The sequence below is a fragment of the Pteropus alecto genome, unplaced genomic scaffold (genome assembly GCF_000325575.1).
Source record: "Pteropus alecto unplaced genomic scaffold, ASM32557v1 scaffold7, whole genome shotgun sequence".
NCBI classification, from domain to species: Eukaryota; Metazoa; Chordata; class Mammalia; order Chiroptera; family Pteropodidae; genus Pteropus; species Pteropus alecto.
This window is the reverse complement of record NW_006494614.1, coordinates 29407081-29432443: the sequence shown is the minus strand read 5'-3', so window position 1 is coordinate 29432443 and position 25363 is coordinate 29407081. Positions and strand designations below refer to the sequence as shown.

General features: G+C 33.7%; 1 pseudogene; it reads left to right on the top strand.

Annotated features, from left to right (window-relative positions):
- The first annotated feature begins 22266 nt into the window (after positions 1-22266).
- Positions 22267-24143, top strand: LOC112474605 (annotated as a pseudogene).
- The last annotated feature ends 1220 nt before the right edge of the window (positions 24144-25363 follow it).

Here is a 25363-nt window from a genome sequence, read left to right as displayed (position 1 = left end):
TCAGTTGCAGCCTTCATTGGCTGAGTTCTTAATTTTGGAGAAATATTGATCCATAATCTCCTTAGAAAGAGGTAAACCTAGTTTTCAGAGAGAGAGGAAGAAAGAGAAGAGAGAGAGAGAGAGAGAGAGAGAGCGAGAGAGAGAGAGAGAGAGAGAGAGAGAGAGAGAGAATAAAAATGGACAGAGTATACATGAAGAAGCAAACTCAAATCCCTGAAGTCTCTCAAAGTCAAGAGAGTAATTTTATTTCCTGACATTTTGTAGTTGCTGGTTCTAGACCCTCATGAGACCTAACTCTAACTATCCATGGGTTCCATAAATTATTCCTGTGTCCTTATAACAAAATTCCGTTTGTTCAAGTAGCTTGTGTAAGTTTCTGTTTGCAATGGAAGAACTAATAAGGAGGAAATTCAAGTTCATAGCCTTGTATAGGGAAAAAGAAATGGTAGTAGTCATGGTGGTAGATTTTTTCCCCATGGTATTGTGCAAGTCTCGGTTTACAGGCATACCTCATTTTCTTGTGTTTTACTTTATTGTGCTTTACAGATGCTGCAGTTTTTACAACTTGAAGGCAAGATCCTCCACCAGCAAAAAAGATTATGAATCCCTTTATTTCGAGACTCACCTTATTCTAGTAGTCTCGAACCAAACCTCTAATATTCCAGAGTATGCCTGTGTACACCCCTTAAAAACATCCGAAATAATTAGTGGCAAAAGATATGAAAAGCATGTGTGAGTAATTTTAGAAATTCCTGACTACTGACAAAAAGTGAAGCAAGGTATTTCATAGTCCAAGAAAGCTTTGTCAACATCCTTGGGGAAGAAGTTATGTAAATAATTTATAAAGAACAAAAAAATAAACTAAACAAGGATATCCAAGAGTAATTTTTACAATCAGGGATTTTTGCCTCTGATTTTAAAAGCTTGCTTGTTCGTATAAGCTGTGACTCTACTGTACACATTATCAGAGAGAATTTAAGTAATTTTCCTAAAGTTACAGTAGATATATGCCAGAACCAAGAGCAATTCCAAAACACATGTTCTCAGCTACATTGCTATTCTGCCTCCTGAGATGATCCTAAAATTTGGAGGGTTGCCAAGCTTAGCTGTTCCAGGAAGTACATTTTTTAATTAGTGGTATGTAAAGGAAGCTTCTGATCATCTTTATTTACATCCCTTGCTCCTTCTAAGTATTCATCCTTTTCCTGACTCTGCCCCTTTCCAGTTCCAAGACCACTAGAAAGTAAAATACTTGGATATTACCATTAGTTAGTAGCATATAACTATCTACCACCCACCTATACTGCCCCTGCCTGGCCTTTACTTATGATTCGGTAAGACTAGGAGTTATATTTGAAATATTAGAAAGCAGGATAGTGACACTGAGAATCTTCAAAAGAAAAGAGGCTTCTAATATAAGGTATTTGCTTCTTTATATATTGTATAAGCTAATAGCTTTAAGTATTGCTGTGGATGAATGACCACCTTTGTCAGCTAGCACAATTTAAAATTGGGCCCTAAAGACCTAATAATTCTTATTTACTTTAAATAAAGCTGATAGCATGAGGCGATTCCAGTATAATTTTATTTTAAATGTATTTAGGTGGTTATCCATAGTTGACAATGACAAATGAGCACAACTTAAGGCTCTTTTCATATGCATTGATCCATGCTTAAAAGGCTGATATAGCTCTTATTGCAATATGTTGTGAATCTGAGAAACAATGGACGAATTCATGATGAGTCAGTTACCTGAATGTAGCAAAATACAACATTAGGTCTTTTTCTGATGAACGTGAGAATAAACACTATCACTACTATAAAGACTAAAAACACCTCTGATAGAATTACTGTAATTTTCTTCACTTAGAGAAATTCCATGCCACATGACTTGGGGGTCCTACTTGTAGTGCCAGAGATTCGTTTAGATAGAGGAGAGATAACAAGCAAGTTGCATAAGTTATTATTTCCATGAGTCTAGCAGGAAAAAGAAACAGAATTAGGAATAATTGATAGTGAAGGGATGAGGGAGATAAAATGAGATGGACTGGGAAGAATTTAATGACTCTTTGTGGCTTTACATCTGTCACAGTTTTTGTGCTACATTAAAGTTTCATTATTTTCACATTTCGTGTTTTCATATTTTTCCATCCCCTTCTTTCTGCTAAATTTACCAAGTAATACAATGTAGATAATGGAGAGCTATTTCTGCAAATGTCATCAAATCTGTTACTGGAAATGAATAAAATGTTTCACTGATGCATTTCTTTCAAAATACATTTTCAATTAGCAGTAGAGGATTTGTGTACAAAACACGCTCTTTAAAAAATTACATAAAAAATAGACCATGGTATGAAAAAAAACCTAAAATTATGAATATTTGTATTTTTGTTCAATTTCAGTGGGTCAAATGTTAGTGGCCACCTGCTTTTACAAACTTTTATTTTCTTGCAATATTTGGTGTTTAACTAGAAATGCATTCTACCTCAGCTCCTTGACCTTTTGCTTACCAGGATACATTTTAAATAGTAATCTCTATTATCTTACCAATGAGGTAAAGATATTTTATGTGTGACTATCTAAAGGCATTGATGGAAATGATTTTCATAACCCTGTATTTATTAGCATAATTATCATTTTGAAGTTATTTTTCATCCAAAGTTATGAAAGAAGCCATGATTCTATTTTGTGTCCATGGCTGAATTATTTTGCAACCTCTTTTAATAACTTGTGTTTTTGGTGCTTTAATTGGCTGGAGTGGAAGTGAAAATTTTTAAAGGCGTGTAAGTGGGTCAGTGCTGCAGAAAGACAGTGAGGGCAAGGATCCAAGTCATTATTCACTGTGCATTTCTTTCTCTCCCTATATTGCCTTGCACACAATCATGCTTAGTTTTAGAAATCATGTAGGACTGAGTGTCTTCAGGTAAGTACAGTCTGTTTAATGCATCTTCATTTTCTCCTCCTGTCTAGTGTAGGAAATATGCTTATTCGATGCTTGTTAAATGTGTTTATGAATACATGTTTTCAATTTAACTGTTTGCCTGTCTTCGTGCAAAATATATCTAAAATAGCACCAGCCGCACAATGTGCGTGTTGTTGTTGCTAGTAAAAATGTAAGAATTTCCCTAATTCCACTGCCATTTATATTACTGAATTAGATAACATCTCTTCCTTAGTTATCCATTTGTTGTGGTATGAGAGATGGAGATACAGTCTCATGGAGCTAATTTTTGAAAAAAGCCATGAAATTCTCATTGAAATTGAACTTGTCTTCTTTAGAAAATATTGTCGCATTAATATCATCACTTTTTAGTATATTGCAATTTTGGGGGGTAGCTTTTCATTTAGAGATCATTCTCATTTTTTGGATTGCAATAATATTTTGTAATAAGTAATATTAATTGTTAGTATCCACTGTATCTCCAATGAGAAAAACTCAATGTTAGAAAATGCTGCATTTATGATTATAGATGAACAAGTTAAAGAACAATTAAGAATGGAAATACTTTCACTGACATCTATTTGAAGTTTCGTGTATGATATGAGAAAGAATACTATATAATATCATGACAGTTTGCTGTATTCTTATGCTAAAGTTCATTCAGCAAACATTACAACATTTCTATGTGCCACTTAAGTTCTTTGCAAGAAAATTAAACCATGGCTAGAGCTGCCACAGTTATAGTGTGTAACCTGTGGCTACCATCTTCACATACAATAGGCATAGTCCTGTGTACCTGGCCTTGAACTTTCCAGGCAGCTCTTGTAAAATGTAAAGAGATGTAGGCTCCAAGCTGGTCAACCTGGGTTCAACTGCAGACTCATACTCTTTGCAGCTCTATGGTTTTGATTAAATTCGTTTTCTTTCATGAGTCTCAATTTTCTCTTATGTCATAAACAGACAAACATGCTTATCTGAGGGTTGTGTGAGATAATGCATGAAAAGCATCTGTAAACTCTAGAGTTTCCCAAATTTCCAAAAATATTGGAATAATTATAAAATGTGTAGGCAGTTATTATTATGGAGTAAATGAAAAGCATTTTCAATAAAAATGTCATGCCAGCAGAGACCATTCCAGAATGTCTTACACAGGGCTCCTTTGAAAGCTGGACTCAGATCTTTGATTGACAGTAGCGTGCTTGGAGCACTACATGGCCCTGCTTCAGTGCTCCTACTGTGTTTTCACACAGCTTGCTCATTGTTAATTAAACTGAGCCAAGAGTGTCAGCGTTTATTAGGCTGGACTCTGGACAAACATGTGAAAGCATGTTTGAAAGCAAAAAAGAACTGTGAAAGCAAAAAAGAATTTAAAGTTCATGAAAGGTTGTTGAAAATACATAGGCTTTGAGGTTTACACACCTTGCCTTCTTGTATATTATAATTTAAAATAGGCATCCGTACCCAAACAAAGAAAATGCAAAAGATTGTCCAGCTTTGTTAATGCTGATGCATGCGTGGGCCTTTCGGTGCCATTGAAGCATTTAGATTTTTATTCCCAAGAGGCCTGCAGTCTTTACTCAGCTGGAACAAGTGGAAAAGGATCTCATAGATAACAATGTTATAGCCAGAATGTCTAGAGTCATTTTCATCTAGATGATGTGTTTTATTTTACTTTACACCTTTAAAATGGAAAGAAAGAAAGAAAAAAAGAGACTTGTTCCCTTTTTTTTTTTTTTTTGAGTAGCATAGTTCATATCTTGAAAAGCTATTGATAGACTCCCATTTCTTTGACATATTTAACCAGAAGGGGCCCTTGATGATGAGCTATCATTTACAGATACTTTTAAAGGCAGGAGTTAATGGAAGTGAGAATAAAAGGAGAAATTATTTCTATTCTTTACTATGCCTTCCAGTTAAAAGATTTTTAGCCTTATCCAAAGGAAACCTGCCTTATTCATCTGCCTAGTGATTATCGATGAATACTGACATATCTTTACCACACGAGCATTAAGGTGTCCTGTTGTCTTTTTTTTTTTTTTATTCTCACGAACACTTCTGTTTTGAGTCATTAAAGTCAGATCTAAAAGGTTTTCTCCTACTCTTCTTTAAATGAGAGCATAGTCCATTTTAAGGAGCCTGTGTAGAAATGAATTGTACTTTGGTGCTTCCCTAATAACCACAAGAAAAAAAAGGAGAATTTCCTTGGAATTAGAGAGGAATGTACTCACATTTACCAGACATTTATGTGGAACCGAATGTTTTTTAAACAGATTCAGACCAGTCAGTGACACAGAAGCATATCCCAGTGTGTCTGAAGTTATGGTCAGGGAATCTTGACTGTGCTATCATGTGAAGGAATTACTATCAGGTAGACATTTTTCCCTGTCAGTAGCCCCGATTTGTACACATTTCATGCTTATTTTGTAGAAGTTTTGTTTAGTATATAAAGGGCATTTTAAAAAATATTAGATTGCAGTATTGTAAATCAGAATTCTAATGAATGAATTGGTACACTGAATGACATTAAAAACAACCTTCTTTACATCATAGAAATAAACACTACATAATTATTTTACAGTTTTTGCTTAATTTTATCACAAATCAAGTCGAGGCAATACTCTTATATTTAGCTTCCTGCCATACATAGATCAGACATGAGATCAATGTTTTTCAATGTTTCTAATTTTCAAAGTGGCTAAAACTTTATTTTTCATTGTAATAATTTTTAGTTACTCAGCCTATTTATAACAACTAAAGAGAAATAAAATGGATTGTATGAAGAGACATTCATTAACGGGCAGGTATATGGGGATTAGAAAAGTCTGTCTGAATCACAAGGCAGGGGTGGCATTTAGTATCCAGGTCCGCTTCCAGACTAAATTAGCAAAGGCTGCAGTGAAGTTAAAGCCTGCTGGTTGCAAAATTGGAAATTGGTTTCCTGGGGCTCTCTGTACACTCTTCATTACTTTACTCAATCATGGTTCATTAGCAAGTTAACAGACAGAAGACCAATGCACGTTGGGTTATATGCGGAGCCAATCCTTCCATCTCCTTGAGCATCACTTAAAACTTGAATGTCACAGCAGATTAGACATTGCATCAAGCCGCATTTTCATACAATGCTGTACATGGTCAGCCCACAGATCATATCTACTTAACCTCTAAATATTGCTGGGTGTTTTTATTTTATCATGCATTTCACAAGGTAGCGAAGGTTTTAATTCAAAGTGACTCTGATGGAACAAATAAAAAATCTCAAAAGGCATCCGAAGAAGAAACTACTTGGAGAAACTCAGTTAAGAGATTCGACTAAAGTAGATTTAATGGTTCCTATTAACTTGAATCCAATTCACTGGAGGGGAAAAAATCCATAGAGACATTAGGGCACATAAATGTGCTTCTGAAAATGGTTGGACAAACTGTCGCCTTGGCTCATGAAATAATTTCACTCAACCTAAGCAAATGGCTTCGACTCTCAGACCAAAACAATTCATTTTATGCACTCATATTACAAGGAAGCATTTTGGTAGTCTGTGACTCATGGAAATCACTAACTAGGAAATGCACAGAGCTCCCCTAGGACCCACTAGAAGTTATGGTCTATTTCTATTTTGGTCTGATAAGTATTTGTTTGTATTACTCAAATGATCTGTTACTAGTTTCTGTCTAAATTGTCTTTTACTCAAATCTTATGTGTATTTCATATTTCAAGAGTGTTTTATATTCAGGGAGTAGGCCTAACTATCAGATTAAATAAAGTAGGATGGATATTCAATTTAAGAAATATTGGGTTTACAAGACAAGGATGCCCACTCTCACTACTTTTATTCAGCATAGTGCTAGAAGTCTTGGCCAGAGCAATTAGGCAAGAAAAAGAAGGAAAACACATCTAAATTGGAAAGGAAGAAGTAAAACTCTCTCTATGTACAGATAACATGATATTTTACATAGAAACCCTCAAAGACTCCATTAAACAACTGTTAGAATTAATAAACAAATTCAGTAAAGTTGCAAGATACAGAAACAATATACAAAAATCTTATATTTCTATATACCAATAACAAACTTATCAGAAAGAGAAATTAAGAAAACAATCCCATTTATAATTACATCAAAGAGAATAAAATGCCTAGGAATAAACTTAATCAAGGAGATAAAGACCTGTACACTGAAAACTGGAAGACATTGATGAAAGAGATTGAAGAAGACACAATTAAAAGGAAAGATATTCTGTGCTACGGCTTCGAAGAATTAATTTTGTTAAACTGTCCATACCACCCAAAGCAATTAGATGCAGTGCAGTCCCTTTCAAGATTCAAATGGAATTTTCACAGAAATAGAATGAACAATTCAAAAATTTGTATAAACTACAAATGATTTTGAGTAGCCAAAGCAATCTTGAGAAAGAGCAAAACTAGAGGCATCATACTTCCTGATTTCAAACTATGTTACAAAACTATGGCAATCAAAACTATGTCACTGGCATGAAAACAGAAACCTAGATCAATGGAACATAATAGCCCAGAAATAAACCCACACATATGTAGTCAATAAATTTATGACAAGAGCCAAAGATATGCAATGTGGAAAGGATTGTTTCATCAATAAATGATATTGGGAAAACTGGACCCCTATCTTATACCATACAAAAAAATCAACTCCAAATGGATTAAAGACTTGAATTTATGACCTGAATCCATAAAATTTCTAGAAGAAAACATAGGTACTAAGCTCCATTGCATTGGACTCGGTGATGATTTTTTGGATTTGACACCAGAGGAAAGGCAACAAAAGCAAAAATAAATTAATGGGTCTATATCATACTAAGATGCTTCTGCACAACAAAAGAAACCATCAACAAAATGAAAAGGCAACCTGCCGAATGGGAGAAAATATTTGCAAATCATATATCTGATAAGGAGTTAATATCCAAAATATATAAAAAAACTCATACAACTTAATAGCTAAAAACCAATCTGATTTTAAAATGGGCAGAATGATCTGAACAGACATTTTTCCAAAGAATTTATACAAATAGCCAATAGGTACATGAGAAGGTACTCAATATCACTAATCATCAGGGAAATACAAATCAAACTCACAATGAGATATCACGTTACATCTGTTAGAATGGCTGTCATCAAATAAATAGACAAGAAATAGCAAGTACTGGTGAGGATGTGGAGAAAAGAGAACCCTTGTGCACTGTTGATGGGAATGTAAATTGGTGCACCTGCTATGCATGGAGGTTCCTAAAACAATTAAAAATAGAACTACCATATGATCCAGCAATCTCACTTCTGGGTATATATCCAAAGGAAATGAAAACAGGATATTGGAAAAAATCTGTACTCTCATGTTTGTTGCAGTATTATTTACAATAGCCAAAATGTGGAAACAACTTAAGTGTCCATGCCCATCAATTAATGAATGGATAAATAAAATGTGATATTAACCATGAAAATGAAGAAAATCCTGCCATTTGTTACAGTGTGGATGGACTGTAAGGGCATTATGCTAATTGAAATAAGTTAGAGAAAGACAAATTTTGTATTATATCTCTTATAAATAAATTGTAAAAAAAAAAATCAAATCTGATTATAGGTGATCATGCTGTATTGTATAATTGAAATTTACTAAGAAAATAGAACTTAAATGCTTTCACCAAAACAAACAGATAAGGTGATGTTTGTGTTAATTAACTAGATGATGGGAATCCTTTCACAGTGCATATCAAATCACTGCAATGTACACTTTAAATATCTTATGATTTTATTTGTGAGGAAAAAATGAAGGATTGGGTTTGCTAGAAAGAAAGAGAAAAAACACCTAGGGTAGATTGTACATTATTTAAAAGGATCATTATCCAACAATAAGTAACAAATCAAAAATGGTATTTTATTTAACAGTGATTTTTCATAGGAAAAAACATTACAGTGATTTATGTTGGCTTAAATTCTGTCCTTAGAGAGGGTTTTCCTTTTTTTTTTTTTTTTTCAGTTCTAGGTTTCTTGCATTTATTTAAAAATTTTTAGGTCAGCCCTTCCTATATCATTTTCTCATTTGTTTTTATATAAAAGTAGACTTTTATGAAATACAGCCTACATACAGACAGGTGAAGACCCAGCTGTCTGATCATCACACTTTAACATTGCCTGATAGATGCAAATGTATTGATTAGAATGAGAGGCTCACCATGATTTTTAAAATTCCTAATAAAATTTGATTCAGTAATAAGCAGTCGAACTATATGTTTATTTATATTTAGACTACAGAATTTCGTCAACATTTATTCCTTCTTGACACTAATAAATGGATGAAACAGGTCCTTTTGTAGAAACTTACTCTGTAGAGAAACCCTATGGTAAGGCAAAAAAATCACTCTATCTTTGGCTTCCAAAAAATTAGACTAATTCTGGTTTAAACTACAGAGAACAGATATGGTGCAGAAGGAGTCCATGTTTGCAAGATATTTGGGAGTCTGAGAGTCTGCAAGCCAATTTGGGCTGTCAGGCCTCTTTTGGTTTATGCCTAGAGGGACTCTAATGGCCTCAATAGCCCCAGTTTTAGGATAATGATACAGAATTCAGGAGGGAGAGAGATTTGAACTGGTCTCAAGACCTGCATTACTGGATGTATTTGCTTTATTTTTTCGGCCTTAACTCTAAGAAAGATGCTACTTCATACATTGACTTTGCGTGTGTGATCAGTATGTAACAACTTGTTCTCAACCATGTTCTTTTCCTTCATACTCTTTCTCTGAGGTAATACAACATCACTGTAGTATATCTTGAAACTATTCCCAAATAGTAAAACAAACAAAACTATTATTTAAAAACTCCTTTGCATAAATCAGACTGACTTTTTAAAATTTATGCCATTGGCACTATTAGATCATAAGCTCTTAGCAAGCAAGGGTGATATAAGCTTTGATTAACTTTTGTTCACTGTGATGTGATTAAACCTTAATATATATTGACTGTTTTTACCCATTAATATATTTGTTTACTCAAATGCATTATGTTCCTTCTTATTACCTTTATAAAATAGGAAAGGAGTAGCAGTCAATAGAAAAGCATTTTTTCTTACACTTATTTTTTTGAAGAATTCTGATTATATGAGTATTTTCTCTCTCCTTTTCCATCCTTAGGCACAGAAAAATATTTTCTTTATTAGCAAAGATATTACTCTGTTATTTTCAACAGGTTTATCTTTCCAGTTGCCTTTTGGTTAACTACTCTGTTTACGCTCATTTCAAGAATTATCGTTCTTCTCATTCTCGTATGCACAGTCCTTACCTTATAACTCAATGCCTGAGGGAGTTGAAGAGTATCGATGTCATTGTCTGAAGTTTCTCAACATAATAAATTTATCAGTGTGTACATCCCCTATTTGTGAGGCTCCAACACACTTTGATGGATTCTGACCTAATTTCTTCAGTGACACCTAACCTGCGGAGAAATGTTTTTCCCTTGTTTCCTGAGAACAGCTACCTAATGAAACAATTAATCACCATCCAAAATCAAACGCAAAACTTTCAATTAACAAGAAATGGAAATTATAGGTGTTATACCCTGAGTAGAAACGTGAGTGAGGTAGAGAACTAGTCACACTCACTGCATGGACATTGGGGAATCATTAACTCAAAGAAGAATCAAGCTGGCATTCAGAGTAAAGTCTGGACTTAAATCATCAGGTTAGAACACAGAATAGATTGAGAAATTCTTCATATTTGGCCTTCCCAGGGTGAGAGGCAGAATGAGATGGGAAATTCTACATATATAGCAACCTTTCTTTGTTTTAAGAGAGCCCTTGTGTCAAGATTCATGTGGTCTAAAACAGTGAGTTTTATCATAATCTCTGAGCTTTCTGAGTCTCATAAGTAGTTTCTTTTTCATCATTATAGAAAGGCGTCTGTTAATTGTTTCAACTCCCTAATGACAAGAGAAAACTCTCTGTAGAAGGTTTGAGATGGTCCTTTGTGTCATAGTGTTCTTTTAGAATCAGGTTGGGGAAACTCAAGACTAAGAGGCAGAAACAGAATACAGGGAGAGCAAGGCCTGCTGAGGATGGTGTCTTGTGAAGGTAGTAGATAGTAGATAGGAGGTAGGAATGGGTCACACATAAAAAATTCAGTTTCAGACATAAGAGTGGAACTAAAAATCATATACTATGGACTTGGTTTATTGGGGGCTGAAAGATTTTGGCAAGTGCACTGGACTAGGACTTAAGGACCGAGTTCTGGGTTTGGTCTTGCCACAAATTATTTGTGTGTCTTTAGGCATATCACTTAACTTTTCTGGCTATCAGTTTCGTCATTGGTAAAAATAAATGGAAGCACCAAATAATTTCTAAATTCCATTACAGTTTTAAAATCTATGATTCTATGGTATGTCTCATTCTGAGCCAACATACTGTCACAAGGAATGAGGCTGCTTAGAGAACATTAGAATTAAGTTGAAAATGAACACACTAGATCAATCCTTTTGACACTGATGGTTACTTAGCAATTTAAAAACCATAGTTAGCAAATGAATTCATGAGAAATGGAAAAAGAACACTCACCAAATACACTCTATTAAGTAACACTTTCTATTTTATGTGTTGACAGTAACTATAGATTAGAAAACAAGTAACTTGTATATCTGAAAATTATTTAACAGAAGAATGCACCAATTTCATTTGCTTACTATGTTTAAAAAGCTATACTTGCACATAAAAATCCTTAGAACAAAAACCCTAAAAACTTTTCATTTTACTTTTATTTGCAAAGGAAATTATATTGAAATATTGAAATTCTCCTGAAAGTGAATATGGTGCATGTTCCTCCACCTTGGAAGGTGTGTCGGAATGCAGACTTTAGACACAAATCTCTTGGGTATTTTGACAAAATATGAATAGAGAGAAAACAGAAATTACTCAGAGGAAAAATTGAAAGCCAGCTTGTACCTATACAGCACTGAGGTGGCAGAAACAGCTGCACAGCAACTTAATCCTTGTGACAAGCCCCAAACTCGACAAAACGGCTGGCACTGTCTGATGAAATTGCCAAAGAGCAAGATGCCACAGCTGGGAACATTATCCTTGTGTTTCAGATGAAATTGATACAGCAAATGACACTCCATTGTTAACTCCTTGGTATCTATATAAGCTTTCTACAAAGAGTGAAATCTGTTATGAAGGATAAGTTGCAGATGGTAATGGGGAGGGATGAATGGCAAGGGTAACAATTTTATTAGAAAAAGAAAGTGAAAAAGAGACTGTGAATATTGTTCAAAGAATGAAAAATAGAAAATAAGGATTGATTTTTAAATGACAAACTATAGCAGGATAGAAGAGTTGTGACAGCATCAGGTTGACGAATGCCCTAAATATTATAAGACTATTCTCTAAAGTAAGTAGTAGTATTTTTGACAGACAATGAGGAAAACAACAGGGAGAGTATTTGAAGTAGAAAAGATGATGATGAATTCTTTCCTGATAACATTCTAAATTATCCATAAATGTTAACTGAACATGTACAATGTGTGTGACCCTGTGTTAACAACTACATGGATCTCAATAGTCAATAGTACACAATAACATAGTCTACAGTATGGTCTATACACAGTGTATAATAATTATTGTATTATTTATGTACAATATATAAGACCCTGTGTAATGATAGTTTGAGTATAATCTAGTCTATAATTATAGTATAGTCTGTGCGGTAGACAGAATAGCACCCCCAAAGCCCCCCAAGATATTCAAGCTATAATTTTCGGAGCCTTTGAATATATTACCTTACATTGTAAAAGAGACTGCAGATGCAATTAAAGGTATTGGATTTGAGATAGGGAGTTATCCAGGATTATTTGGGTGGTTTCAATCTAATTACATCAGTACTTTAATGCAGACAATTTTTCTGGCTGAATCAGAGAGATGAGATAGAAGGAAGAGAGTTTGATGCATGAGAAAGATTCAGTTCATCGTGGCTGGCTTTGAAGTTGGAGGAAGGGGGCTGTAAGTCAAAGAATGTGAATGGCCTGCAGAAGCTGGGAATGGCCTTTAGCAAGGATCTCAGTCCTACAACCACAAGAAACTGAATTCTGTCAACCGAATGAACAAGGAAACGAGTTCTTCTCTATAGGTTCCAGAAAGGAATGCAGCCATGAAAACACCTTGATTTTTTCCTGATGAGACCTGTGTAATACATCTGACTATCTGATAGGACTATAAGATGATAGATTTGTGTTGTTTTAGGCTTCCAAGTTTGTGATAATTTGCTACAGGAGCAATAAAAAACAAGCACAATATATAAGTTATTATGTGCATAAGTTAAAAATAAAAGGGTGGAAACAGCAATATAGTTATGTGCCACTTAATGATAGGAGTACGTTCTGAGAAATGCATTATTAGACAATTTCATCATAAGTGTACTTACAGAAACCTAGATGGTATAGTCTACCACATGCCTAGGCTATATGGTATAGCCTGTTGCTCCTAGGCATGTTACTGTACAAAATAACACAAGATTAAATCAAGCACAAGAGAAAATGGTGCAGTCAAGAGATTTGGTAAACACAAGATGTATGAGACTGCTGCTGGTATAACAGGGCATACTGTATTACAGCAAAGTTTTTTTTATATATAAATAAAAAGTACTATACATTTAAAAGTATAGTACAGGTATAGTTTGTTTTGTTATGCTTTGCTTTATTGCATGCCACAGATTTTGCATTTTTTACGAATTGAAGGCAAGACTTTCCATCAGCAAAAAGATTATGACTCACTTTATTGTGATACTCGCTTCATTGCAGTGGTCTGGAGCTGAACCCGCAGTATCTCCAAGGTATGCCTGTCTAGGAAATACATAAACCAGTGTCGTTTATTATCATCATCAAGTATTATGTACTGTACATAATTTTATGTGCTATACTTTTACATTTCTGACAGCACTGTTGGTTTCTTAACTCCAGCATTACCACAAACATACAAGTAATATGTTGTGCTATGATGTTAGGATGACTATGACATCACTAGGAGATGGGAATTTTTTAGCTTCATTATAATCTTATGGGACCACTGTTGTATATTTGGTCTGCTGTTGACCAAAATGTTGTACATGACTATAAATAGTGGTGTTGAAATGATTAAGTCTTTGCTTGTCTACTGAATTAGTAGTTAAAATGAAGGCAACTTATTTGAGATCATATAGGACTCAGTGAGACTGAGAAGATTTTATGGAAAACATTAAATACAGACTTGGAAAGATATATAGGCTTTATTGAGAAGATGTCTATGAAAATTATGTGTGGGAGAATGATAAAAGAATACTTTTATTTGCAGGAAAAGTATGAGATGTTTTGTGGGGAAAGTGGGTGAGAGCAGCCTAAGTTGTTTTATATATGGAAATCATAGGATAGTAAGGAAAAGTGGATTTGTGATGGATTGTAGAAAGTGTTTGGGCTTTCTTTTAATTCAGGAAAGAAACATTTTACTTTTCAAGATTGCATGTAAATGTACCTGAGTCACAGAAAATATAGACTTAGGTATTTTAACTGTACCATGGTGTTTCAGCATTATTATAGATGAGTAATAGCTTATTTTTTGCTAATATTAAATAAATATCAAGGTGTCATTATGACTGCTGCATTTATTATCTTATCCCACTTTTGCACTTGTTATGGCCATTGCCTGGATTTCTGTCTTTCTCATGCTCATGGGAACTTCTTTAGAAGATCACCTAAAGTGAGTATCTAGGCAGAGCTAACCCCTTCCGAATTCGTGCTTCCATTTTATGTTGTATGTGCCTGTATTATAGCTCTTGCTATTGCCATGTTTTAATTATTTGTGCACATATCTATCTCCTGAACTCATCTTTATTTCCCTTTGAGTTCAACAAAAAACATAATAGCTATTATTATTTAAACAATTATTAGAGTAAAGTACTTTATTACATTATTTCATTTATTCCTTACAACTCTTTGAAGCAGTGTTTTTTAAGACTTTCTTTTTTTAGAGTGGTTTTAGGTTCATAGCAAAATTAAGAGGAAAGTACAAAGAGTTCTCATATATTCTCTGCCTCTGCAAATGAATGGCTTCCCTCTTAATCAGCATCCCTGCCAGAGTGGTACATTTGTTACAATTGATGAAGCTACATTGACACATTATAATCACCCAAAGTCCATGGTTTGCCTTTGCATTCAGTGTTGATACACATTCCATGGATTTTGATAAATTTATAATAACATGTATCCATCATTATAGTATCATGCCGCTCTAAAAATCCTCTGTGCTACGCCTATTTATCCCTTCCTCCCTCCCCTAACCCCTGGTAACTATTGATTTTTTTACTGTTTCTATGGTTTTGCCTTTTCCAGAATGTCATATAGTTGCAACCATATAGTATTTAACCTTTTCAGCAATTATACTCCTTAGTATTTACCTCAAAGAGTTAAAAACTATCCACACAAAAATCCACGTACGAATGTTTGTAGTTGCTTTATTTGTAATTGCTAAAATTGGAAGTCGCCAAGATGCCCTTCCCTGGGCGAGTGTTTAAGTAAACTGTGATACATCGGACAATGGTTGTTCAGCATGAAAAAACAAGGAGGAATATTAAATGCATATTAGTAAGTGAAAACATGAAGCAAGATTAAAATTTTTTTCATTCATTTTTAAATCAAAGTAATGAATATTGTAAAAAAAATTTTTTTGATCGAATATGTTATATAAAAATGCAATAGTCCCCCCACCCGTATTCCACCCCACAGTCCTATACTCATGATACCTCTTAAACTATTTCTGCTTTTAGGTCCTTTTAAGGGCTGCCTGCATATAGCTAAATAATGTGCTTTTAACTCTATTTCTTAATTGATCAACTTTAAACCTTGGTTATTGGTTCTATGTTATGAAAGATGTAGATTGTTAACTTTCTAACTTAACATCATTTGCTAATACTTCTATTATCTGTTCTAAAACAAGTAGCCAACATCTTCATACCTGTTTAGAGGAGATGAAAATATGAGTGTCCCACCCTTCCTTCTACCTTCTCTCCACCCTTCCACCTTCCAGCTAGTTAGCTACATTTCACTTCTTCAGTGAGCTCTCCTCTCTCTTTTAGAAATTGAAAAAATATCATTGAGTAGAAATAATTCAGTCGAATGACTGGAAAATCAAGTTGGAAGAATTCTCCCAGAAAGTAAGTAAAAAGGCATAGACAGTAAAAGTGAAATAAAACAAATCACATAGTGGCTAATTCAGGCAGTCTTTTATTTAACCAATTGGAATCTAGAAAGAGGTATTGGAGAAAATAAGCCTACCACATTTAATTCATAGATTTATTCCTGAAAGCCAGTAACCATAAATAGTGATTGCATTATTTAGACTGTAAGTATTATTCACTGGAGAAACAGTTCTTCCTTGAAGTGACTCATGTCTTAACTGTTGCAGAATGATATTGCTAGCATTGAGGTGAAATGAGCCATCATTATATTCTTAAGGTCTTTTATTATTTTTTCTAATTTTTAATTTTTTAAGTTTTGTTGAGTAATCGACAAATATAATTGTATATGTTTGAAGTGTATGGTGTGATAATTTGTTATGCACATATATTATAGAATGATTACCAAGATCAAGATAATTAACACTTTTAGAATCTCACATAGTATCAATATAGTTAACTCTTTAAAACAATATTTTTGTATGTATGTGATGAGAATGTTTAACATCTACTCTGAATTTATTTCAAGTATACGATGCCATGTTGTTAACTATAGTTCCTTTATTTTTAAACAATTGCAGTCATGCTAGCAATTGCAAGGATTTCCCTTTTGTTTCCTGCAGTCACACTCCTAGAGACTTTTAACTTCTTGCTCAGGTCAGCTTGGTTGCTCAGCGACTCTTAGCTTCTTGGTTGTTATCTAGAACTTCCCCCATGGCTCCCAGGGTTGAGTCCATTCTTTCTAGGATTCATATCTTGCATTTGTTTGGTTTACTTCTTCCTTTTGCTAAATGACTTCAAGTAACTTTCTAAGGAAGGATAGTGGGTGGGGAATGGAGCAGGGGATTAGAGTGGAAAGTCAGTATTCTTGAGTTCCTGCGTTGTTGAAATGTCTTTATTTTTCGCTTAATTCCATGTAGACACCTGCATATTTAATTCTAGGCCCCAATTTAATTTTTCTCAGAACTTGAAAACTATTGCCTCATTGTTATCTGGGATCCAGTTTACTAATGAGGTATATTATGCCAAAATGATATCTATTTCTTTGTAGCAGCTATTTTCCTCTCTCCTTGAAAGCATTTAAGATTTTTCTCTTTATCTTAGAGGTTCTAAAATGTTATGGAGACACACCTAGATGTGGACTTTTTATCAGTCATTGCTCTGGAAGTCTTTTCTGTCTAAAGACAGCATTTCTTTAACTCCTTTATTTCTTCCTTTCCTTTATTTACTTCCTGTCTTTCTTTTCATTCCTATTTATGGGTACCTATTGGTTAAAAGTTAAATGATACCAAGAGAAAAACTCAAAAGAAAACAGTAAAAAAGGTTTAAGATTAAAATAAGGATGGGCAAAGATTTATTGGGGAAAATAACAAAAATAAGGCAAATGTAACTTTACTTTCAAGCAAAGTAAAATTAAAATATAATATTTATAAAGAGCATAATGCACAATAAAATTATGGGTCACATATTTAAATGCACAGGAAAAGATATAATTTTATACATTTAAAAGTTCAAACTATTAGATATAAAAGGAGAAATCAAAAACAGTTATTGTGAGAAACAGCATATAGTTTATCGAGCATAAAACTATACTTAGGCTAAGAGTTTTACAGGCATTAATATTTAATCCTCCAGTAGTGCTGAGGCAGATACTATTTTTCTCATTTTATAGGTAAGAAAACTTAGTATTAGTTGTTTTATGTAACAGGCCAAGGGTTAAACAACTAAGAAGTAGTAGAGATGGATTTCAAACACAAATTTATATGATTCTGGAGCCTGGGTTCTAATATTCTGCATTTTGCCTTTTCTCACTCCCTTCCACAGATGAAGCAAACAAAACTCAATAACATAAAGACTATGAATGGTGATGGTTTAATTTAAAAGACATATGTGTCAAACTTTCAACTAAATGTAGTGCTAATACAGCTAGATTATTTCGTCACAGTTACTCTTGTACTGAAAAGTTCTATGAGTATTGATAAATGCACAGTAGCATGTATCTACCACCACAATACCATACAGAAAAGTTTCATAACCCAAAAAGTCCCCTGTGCTTTCCCTGGTTGACCCTCCCTGTTCCCCAAGCCCTTGGCAACCACCGATGTGTTTTCTGTCTCGACAATTTTGTCTTTTTCAAAATTTCATATAAACGATACCATGCAGGGTATATCCTTCTGAAACTTCCTTCTTTCATTTAAATAATATGCATTTAAGCAGTAGCATATAACATTTATCCATGTTCTTTCATAGATTAACAGTTTATTTTTTTTGCTCACTGAATAATTATCCATAGTGTGGATGTGCCATGATTTGTTTATTCATTTGCCCATTGAAGACCATCTTGGTTGCTTCCAATTTTGGGTGTATTTTGATTTGTAAAGGTTAACAGTGAATATTCACATTCTTAGGTACTAGGTGGAATACATGAAGGACTTGTCATAACATACTATCTTTCACTAATGTATTTAACTTTTCGAATTACAGATGAAAAATGACTCTAGTTATTCAATACACATTTTAAAGATGCAATAAATCATGCTATGTAAGAATGAAAATAAAAAAACTGAACATTCAGGTAAAGAAATTATAAACGGAAGTAAGCCAATGGAAAGATGAAGAAAGGGTATGATAAAAACAAATACAAATACACATATTATTAAATTGGAAAATACGAAATAGTAGAAATTATAAATGATTTCATGAGTTTTTTGCTTGGAATAAATCTTATAACATATGCACAACTTCAGCATGTTTGATCAAGAAAAAGGATAAAATTCCTCAAGTACATAATATTTGAATGAAAAAGAAGACATATGCTATGTAAATGGTATACAAAATGCTATACATTTCCAAGATAAATTTTATAGTCAAAGGACTACTAATATCTGACATAGGTCTTCTCCCAACTATAGACTAATCTCATTGATTTTTTGAAAAAATCTTTAAAAATTTGCTAACAAATTGACTTCAGCTGGCTATTAAAAGAAATGGACACAACTTAATATGTTTTGTCCTGGCAATACAAGTCACATGTGGGATATGAAACTGAAAGCAACAAATAAACAAGACAAACAAACAAAAACTCATAGGTACAGACAACAGTTTAGTGGTTACCAGAGAGAAAGGGGGAGTGGAGAATGAAATGAGAGTAAAGGGAATCAAATACATGGTGACAGAAGGAGATTTGACGTTGGGTGATGAATATACAATGCAATATATAGATGATATATTATAGAATTGTACACTGGAAACCTGTATAATTTTATTAATGTTTCCCTAATAAATTTAATTAAAAATTATTAAACAATAAAATAATACATCATTTCAACATGTTAGAGGAGAAAAATTATAATTTTAAAAGGTTACTCTTAAAGGTATTAATTAATAATAATTGCTAACTTCATTAGGTTATAATTTCTAATTTTCATTCAATGTTTAAACTGTGCCAGGCACCATTCCAAATACTCTATATGTATTAACTCATTGAATTCTCACAAACTCATCAAAAATATGTACTGCTATTATCCTTTTACCAGTTTTGCAAGAACCAAAGAAACCAAGGCAGAGAGAAGTTAACTTACCCAAGGTTGCATAACTAAGAAATAGTAAAGCCAGGACATGAACCCAGGAAATATGACTCCAGAATTATGCTCTTAGCTACTGGCATACAGATTCACAGAATCTATTTCTGATTAAAAACAATAATGATGAGAACCACAGAAGAACAACCCCTCCAACGAATTCACCAACCACTCACTACTAGTACCATAACATGAAATTAGGAGTAGAAATATAGAGAAGCTGTTTTAACCAAAAAATGAACATCATAGTAAACAAACACCAAAAACAGCAAGGCAAGTATGCCCTCTACTCATATTATTTTACGCTTTTCCAGAAATTCTAGGCAATTCAATGAAAAGTAAAGTAGTGTATCTTTTTGGAAAATAAAACCTTTAATTATCATCATTTACATATGATTTAATAGTCTAAGAAACCAAGAGAATGCTCGGAAAATCTATTTGAAATAATAAGAAAGATCAATAAATTATCCAGATGGAAAAAAATGCAAAAAGTCAATTTTTTTGTTATTCGACAATTTTACTGGAAGCAAAAAGTCCATTCCCAATAGCTAACAAATTATAAACTGCCTAAAAATAATATATTATGACCAAAATAAAGGCAGCTACAAAACATTGCTGAAATATCTGAAAATAAGATGTGAAATGCATAATGATGGCTGGAAAGACTAAATATCATTAATTTTTCCAGTGGTATACTGGTAAACTGGCTTTCTGTGAGGTCAGAGTGGGGGAGTCTGTGATTTGTAGCATTTGCAGATTTTCATGGTGTAAAAACTGCCAACTCCCATCATGGCTGATTTCAAGATACTAAGAGTTTAAAACCACCTGGCAAAATTCCTGAATTATTTAACAATTGGCTTTCTCGAGCTGTAAGAGCTGCCTACAGAACATAGCTGACTTAATCCCAATTTAATTTGTATGTTTAATGTAATTACATTATAAGCCCCATTGTTAACGGTTTTTTGAAACTAAACAAAGTAATTTTAAAATTCATATGAATTTCATTTTGGAAAATAAAAGGGTACTAGCCCATACAATTTTGTAAAAGCAGTAAGCAGGGCATGTATTACTATATAGGAAAGCAGGTTATAAAACTGTAGTAAAAAGCAATGTGCTGTAGGCACAAAAAACAACAGAACCATGGCTCACAATAGGCAAGGATTAGATTCCATTATATGTAAAAAATCATTGTGTAATAATATCTAGCTTTACTTTTAGTTGTAGAAATGCAAATTCATAAAATGAGGTACCGGTTTTTTATAATTTCACAAATGAGCAAAGTTTTGTGTTAATGCTCTGTTAGAGATGATGTGGTAAAATCAGTACTTGTACAGTCTATGAGATTGTTAACTTTTTTTTGCATACTTCCTGGAAATCAATTTATTAATACATATGAAAAACTTTAAAGAATCTGTACCATAATACAGTCTATCTTCTTTTTAAATATATTTTTAGTTTAGTGAAAAATTGGGTACAACCTAAATATCTCTCCTTACTTGGGATCTTTTTTGCCTTATGAATCTGAAACTCACGGTAACTAGCTTAAGGAATGAGGGGTGGTGATTTGTACAGGCATTCATAGATATTTAATGGAACCCCAAAGTAGGAAATACAAGTGATTCCATGAGAACCCAAACAGAAAACTAAAAAGAGTCTTTTATATCCAGGATAGCAATGTTTTTCATATCTGTCTTTAATGCTCTGTGATCTCTTGTCTTTGCCTGGCTTTGTGGGGCTATAAAGTAATTTTTGTGTTTCTACAGTTAGGGATTTTTTCTGAGCCAATTTTAGTGAAACCTGGAGCTGGCTAAAAGAGTAATTAGTAGAAGGCAATTTATACCTGTGAACTCCAGAGAGATTTACCTAACTCCGGATTTTCAGAGATAAGGTGTGATCTGGAATGTGGAGATATCCCTAGGTTGTAAAGCTGAAGACAGTGGTTTTATTTTTCCTCTGGATAAATTTATTTGTATTCCAAAGGGTTAGAATGGGAACCCAGGATCCTTTTCAAAGAGCAAAGGCTTATTCCTCTCTATCTGGGGGGAAGGGACAATATGTATTTCACACTTGGATTTATTGTTTTGACTTCTTTGCTTATAATACAGACCACCATATTTATGTAGTGTAACACTGAGCTTTCATCTTATTGCCCTAAGTAATAGAGGCACAGGGGAATCACAAGGTTATTTGTTGTAAATTAAGTAATAACTAAAATGTTCTATTCCAGAAAACGGTGTGTGCATTCAGGATAATATTAATAAATATGTATGTTAAAAAGCAGCTTTTTTTGATCTGTTCTCCAGCATCTGTGTGTAGATTTGCCCATCAGCACTTATGGCTCTAAAATGGCTACTACCCTGACCCCTGAAAAATACAGTACCCAAGGCTAAATAATTCGATTTTCTTAGTCTCTCAATTGCAAATTCCCCTGAGAGAACCAAATCGGAATCTGCCTTACTACACAAGACTGCATAAACTTTTGAGTGGAAAAGAAGAGGAAATGATTGGCTCCTTTACTACAACTTCCAATTGTAGGAAAAATGATTAAGGTATGCCTAATACCATAAATTATTATACAGTTACTAAAACTGTTTTGAAGAGTATTTAATGACTTTGGAATATGTTCATGATATGCATTTATGCTCTTGAAGGATGTTAGTATATATTTTTTCTTTTCTTGTAATGTATCCGGTTTTGGAATTAGGGTAATCCTGGCTTTAGAAAACGAGTAGAGACATTCTCTCTACTTATGTTTTTCCAGAACAAGAATGTAAAGAATTGAAACCATTTTATTTTTTTCCCCCTTAAATATTTGGTAGAATTCACCAGTGAAATCTGGAGTTTTACTTGATAGAATAATTTAAACTACATATTTAGTTTTTAAATAGATATAAGGCTATTCATATTATCTATTTCTTCTTGAGTGAGTTTTGGTAGTTTTTGTCTTTCAAGTTATTGGTACTCTATGGAAGTTTTAAAAGAGAAGTAGTTTTAGAATACAATTAGGTATTCTTACAAATTCTTCACTTTTCTTTTAAAGTCTGCTCCCTACCCCAGACCTTGGTATTGGCCCCTGTATTTGTCATGAAGCAGCAAGGATTGGGCCTGACACAAGCCAGCCCTGGCGCCAGGGTCCAGGAGTCCTGAGAAAGGCCTTGTAGTGTTTATGTGAGTTGGACTGTGGCCTTTGTCTTGGTCTCTGGCCACCAGCAGTCAGTGTGCTCCTTGCGTGTCTGCAGATCAGTCTTGTGCTCTTCTTTGTGTTGCTGTAAAGGCATTTCCAATGAGGAAAAGAACAAGTAATAAACATTCTCTTTTTGAAATACAAAAAAAAAAAAAGTCTTAAATTCAAATAAACATTTCAACAGAATTTTCTTGTGTAAACTCCTTGTGCCTAGACGCCCAGGCTTCAGACCTTATCAAAGCAGTATAATTTTCTTATCTCTCAACTGTGGCAATGGAATTTTCAGTTGAGGAATCATTCTTGCAGTTACCTCGTTTAGTTTATAAAGGTATTGATTGTTTATTTCAGATACATTCCACTAGAAGGGCCTCTAATGTGTTCCTAATGAGAAAGAAAGAAAAGTGAATGAGGGATACATATCACTTCTGTGAAAGTAAAAAACAAACAATAAACCAACAACAAAATTATGACTAGTATTTCTCCTAATTGTGATAGTTTTTTCAAATGTGTCCATACTTTATTTTTGAATCAAAAATCTATCCTAACTGGACTTCGGGTGGTAAACATACAATAGAATATACAGATTTCAAATTATAATGTACACCTGAAAATTATATAATTATGTTAACCAGTGTTACCTCAATAAACTTAACTAAAGAAAAATATCCTACCCCCACCAAAAAAAAAAAAAAAAATCTAGCTGCCATCTTGTGTCCTGATGTGTGTGCGCTTAACCTCAACTCGTCTTCCCAAGACCCCCTGAGTGCCAATCCCGGTTCTCTGCATGGCCCCGTTTTTTCTCCAACAAGATGAAAAAACAGATATGAACCAGGAGAAACCGAACTTTAGGCACAAGTGCTCATTGATGGGAAAGGAACTGCTCACAGAAAGAAGGTGGTTCACAGAACAGATACATCAGATAATAAAAAACTTCAGTTCTCCTTAAAGAAGTTAAGGGTAAACAATATCTCTGGTACTGAAAAGGTGAGTATGTTCACAAACCACGGAACAGTGATTCACTTTTAACAAACCTAAAGTTTGGGCATGTCTGGCAGCAAACACTTTCACCATTGCAGGCCATGCTGAGACAAAGCAGCTGACAGAAATGCTACCCAGCATCTTAAACAATCTGTGGGTGGAAAAGCACCACTTGCTACTGGAGAGGGTGGTGATGATGAAGTTCTAGGTCTTGTGAAGAATTTTGCTAAGGCTTCCAAGAATGAAGCAAACTGAATTGAGTCGACTTCTGAGGAAGATAAAACTTGAAGAAGTTATTGGGAGCTGCTATTTTTATATTATGACTGCTTTTAAAATTGTGTTCATGGATCTGATAAAATCTCAAACTCTAATGTTTTTAAGCCCAAGTGCCTTGGATGTTGCAGCTCTTTTCAGTTTTTGCTTATACACAAATCATTCTTTGTAGCTAATTAAGGTGAAGAAGGCTGGGAATAAAATTTGAAACAAAAGTTAATAATAAAGTTCTTTGCCTAGCATACAGTTTTATTTTTTATTTCATTGACAATAATTTGTACACGGAAAGCAAAGTTGTTTGTAGAAAGCTAATCATGGTATGTACTATGGCTGATAATCTTTGGAATTTGATAGTATAATGTAACAAAAAAATCTCTCCTCTTGCCTTTTAGTCTAGGAGTTTGTTTAAATTAATTGTATGAAATGCTTAATTAACTAACAGGTTTTAGGGACCAAGTTTGCCTTAGTAACATTTAGCAACTGAAGTTTCTAACCTATTTAAGCTTTAGATTGACATGGACAGTAACTCACAGTCTAAAAAGGAACATTTTGGTTAGAAAATTCAAACTTTGAAATCAAAGTTTAAAATGATTTCATTTCACCAACTGTGAATTTAACTTTAATCTTAATCAATTGAACTAGAATTTTCAAGAATTTGAGGAATCCTTCAAATTTCTCCCAGATGATTGACTTTTTTTATTTTATAACTCAGGTTTATTGAAGTATAATTTATATACTTTAAAGTTCAACTTTTTTAGTATATAAATTGCATGGGTTTTGCCAAACATAATCGGCTTCTTGAGTTGTCATATTCCTGTCCTTTCATCCTTCTATTGCCTCTCCTATTACTGTTCTCCTAGAACCCTTCCTTACCCCATCCAACACTCTTGGAATATTTAAAATAAATGGATAGATCCTCATGCAAGTTTCATAGTATTACACTTAAAATAAAAGGAAAATGTTTTTTGATAGATATATAAACGTCAACTGCTTCCTTGAAACTTGATTATTAGTCTTGAATATGTGGGATATTCTTCCCTTTGGCATTTGCTAGAAACTGCAACATTTTTTCTTAACATTTGTACTGTAATCACTGAAGCTGTTGTATTTTATGTGATTTAGTGACCTGTGAGCTGCAATGCAGACACAATGCAGGGGCATGTTATCCTTACTTACATACTGTGATTCCTACAGCTCATCTG